This window comes from Melanerpes formicivorus, unplaced genomic scaffold, assembly GCF_026170545.1.
Source record: "Melanerpes formicivorus ecotype bairdi unplaced genomic scaffold, bMelFor1.0.p_v2 SCAF_1924, whole genome shotgun sequence".
NCBI classification, from domain to species: domain Eukaryota; kingdom Metazoa; phylum Chordata; class Aves; order Piciformes; family Picidae; genus Melanerpes; species Melanerpes formicivorus.
In genome coordinates this window covers 3,889-7,500 of record NW_027144275.1, presented here as the reverse complement: position 1 = coordinate 7,500, position 3,612 = coordinate 3,889, and positions in this window count along the sequence as shown.

Here is a 3,612-nt window from a genome sequence, read left to right as displayed (position 1 = left end):
GCGCCGGGCCGCTAACGCCACGGCTCCCCCCCGCTCGAGCCGCTCGGGGCTGGGGGAACGAGGACGACACCTCACACGCGACGGGAAGCGAAGTGGAAAGGAAGACCGCCCTTGCCCTGCCGGCCGGGGGCCCTTTCCGACGCGACCCGAAAGGCCTCATCGATCAACAAGGACAGAAGGAAAGGAAGCCAGCGGAGGCCCCACGGCCTCGCTCTTCTGGGACAGACACAGCCACGCGCACCCGCCACCGCCCTCGGGAGCAGCCAGCAGGCACGGGGCTCGGCGTGCGGGCAACACGCCGGAGGAGCAAACGGGGCGCCCTCCAGAGATGGGGGGGGGGGCAAGCTGCACCGGGCCGCACCGGCTCACAGGGCACCTCTGCCTCCCCGAAATGTGGGCTTGCATTTTCCCTCAAGCTGCACCGAGTTACATCTCCATCACGGGGCGCCCCTCTGGAGCCAGGAGGAAGCCGTGCTGGGGCACCGGCTTGCCCTCCTCCCCCCATGCCGGGCTCCATAGCATACGAGTGGCCAGTCACCGCCGCTGGCTTTTCCCTTCGATGCCGTGCCCCCGCGGGCTGCGGCTTTGGTCATGGGGGGGAACCCCCGTGAAGAGGGTCCAGTGCTGGGAACTCTCTCTGCCCCTTACCGGGCTCTCTCTCGCCGTGCCTGGACGGGCTTGCTTTCCATTCTTGGTGGGACCGACGCCGGCACCACGTCTCCCCGGCTTTCTCTGCCCCCGTGCCCCACCGGGCAAACGTCGCTTCGGGGGTTCCACACTTCGGCAGTGGCCGGCGCCAGCCACTCGTCAACTTTTTTTCTTTTCCCCGCTTTCGTTGCCGAGCCCGGGCTGGGCTCCGGCTCACGGACGAGCGAAACCCATCCAACACCGCTGAGGGTGCGCCAGCGGCCGCTCCAAACCGCCGCGCCTTTGTTCGGCCCCGCGGGTCCCCTCTCTGACCCGGGCGAAAGCCACCGAGAAGCCAGACGGACCCCTGCCCAGCCGCCTGGCGGGTGGCTTGGAGCAGCCGCTCGGCAGCGCTGCCCTGGGAGTGCTCGGCGTCGCTTGTTCCCTCATATACGGAACTGGAGGGCCGTCAGCTCCGCGAGCGCACAACCAGCCGACCTCCGCCCAGCGGCAGGTCGCAGAAATCACGCCGGCTTGTACGATGACGTAGGCGGAGGCAGAGCGCAACAGCGACCCCTTGGCGACAAGCGCGATCTCCGCGGAGAGCACGTCTACTCGCCGAGGGAGAGCACGTCTACTCGCCCAGGGAGAGCACGTCTACTCGCCCAGGGAGAGCACGTCTACTCGCCGAGGGAGAGCACGTCTACTCGCCGAGGGAGAGCACGTCTACTCGCCGAGGGAGAGCACGTCTACTCGCCCAGGGAGAGCACGTCTACTCGCCCAGGGAGAGCACGTCTACTCGCCCAGGGAGAGCACGTCTACTCGCCCAGGGAGAGCACGTCTACTCGCCCAGGGAGAGCACGTCTACTCGCCCAGGGAGAGCACGTCTACTCGCCCAGGGAGAGCACGTCTACTCGCCGAGGGAGAGCACGTCTACTCGCCGAGGGAGAGCACGTCTACTCGCCCAGGGAGAGCACGTCTACTCGCCGAGGGAGAGCACGTCTACTCGCCGAGGGAGAGCACGTCTACTCGCCGAGGGAGAGCACGTCTACTCGCCGAGGGAGAGCACGTCTACTCGCCCAGGGAGAGCACGTCTACTCGCCCAGGGAGAGCACGTCTACCTCCCGCCTGAGGGAGAGCACGGGGGGGGGGGGACAAAGACAGGCGGCAGCAGCTTCGGTGAACGTCACCCGGGAGGCGACCGGGGCTGTCCCGGGGCAGTCCCGGGAAGCCGGCGTCCGACACAGGGAACCGTCAGCTGCCGGACCGGGGCGAATCCCCGCGGCCACGGCAGGGGTGGGGGCTCGAAGACAGCCGGCAGTCGCCTCGGTGAACGTCACCCGGCCGGCGACCGCGGCCGTTCCGGGGCCGTCCCGGGAAGCCTGCGACAGGCACGGGGTCCCAGCCGCGGCCGGACCGACTCGAAGCCCCGCGGCCCCGGCACGGGGGAGGCCCAAAGACTGGCGGCAGCCGCTTCGCTGAACGTCACCCGGCCGGCGACCGGGGCCGTCCCGGGGCTGTCCCGGGATGCCGGCTTCCGGCACGGGGTCCCGGCCGCGGCCGGAGCGGCTCGAATCCCCGCGGTCCCGGCAGCAGCCGGAGCCGCTCGCCGTTCGGGCTCCCGGCACCCTACGGATCCGCCGACTCGTTCGCGGGCGGCGGGGGGAGGCAGTGAAGGAGGTGCGGGCAGAAGCGGCAGCGGAGGCGGAGGGGGGGGGGGGCTCGAAGACAGCCGGCAGCCGCTTCGGAGAACGTCACCCGGCCGGCGACCGCGGCCGTTCCGGGGCCGTCCCGGGAAGCCTGCGACAGGCACGGGGTCCCGGCCTCGGCCGGACCCGCACTGGGTGCCGCCGCCTCGGGCTCTCGGGACGGTATGGATCCGCCGACTCGTTCGCCGGCGGCGGGGGGAGGCAGTGGAGGGGGTGCGGGGAGAAGCGGCAGCGGAGGCGGAGGGGGGGGGGGGCTCGAAGACAGCCGGCAGCCGCTTCGGTGAACGTCACCCAGGAGGCGATCGGGGCCGTCCCGGGGCCGTCCCGGGATGCTGGCTTCCGCCACGGGGTCCCGGCCGCGGCCGGAGCGGCTCGAATCCCCGCGGTCCCGGCAGCAGCCGGAGCCGCTCGCCGTTCGGGCTCCCGGCACCCTACGGATCCGGCGACTCGTTCGCCGGCGGCGGGGGGAGGCAGTGGAGGGGGTGCGGGCAGAAGCGGCAGCGGAGGCGGAGGGGGGGGGGGCTCGAAGACAGCCGGCAGCCGCTTCGGTGAACGTCACCCGGCCGGCGACCGGGGCCGTCCCGGGGCTGTCCGGGGATGCCGGCTTCCGGCACGGGGTCCCGGCCGCGGCCGGAGCGGCTCGAATCCCCGCGGTCCCGGCAGCAGCCGGAGCCGCTCGCCGTTCGGGCTCCCGGCACCCTACAGATCCGGCGACTCGTTCGCGGGCGGCGGGGGGAGGCAGTGGAGGGGGTGCGGGCAGAAGCGGCAGCGGAGGCGGAGGGGGGGGGGGGGGGCTCGGAGACAGCCGTCAGCCGCTTCGGTGAACGTCACCCGGGAGGCGACCGGGACCGGCCCGGGAAGCCATCGTCCGGCCCCGGATCCCGGCCGCGGCCGGACCGGCTCGAAGCCCCGCGGCCCCGGCACGGGGGAGGCCCAAAGACTGGCGGCAGCCGCTTCGCTGAACGTCACCCGGCCGGCGACCGGGGCCGTCCCGGGGCCGTCCCGGGATGCCGGCTTCCGGCACGGGGTCCCGGCCGCGGCCGGAGCGGCTCGAAGCCCCGCGGTCCCGGCAGCAGCCGGAGCCGCTCGCCGTTCGGGCTCCCGGCACCCTACGGATCCGCCGACTCGTTCGCCGGCGGCGGGGGGAGGCAGTGGAGGGGGTGCGGGCAGAAGCGGCAGCGGAGGCGGAGGGGGGGGGGGGCTCGAAGACAGCCGGCAGCCGCTTCGGTGAACGTCACCCGGCCGGCGACCGGGGCCGTCCCGGGGCTGTCCGGGG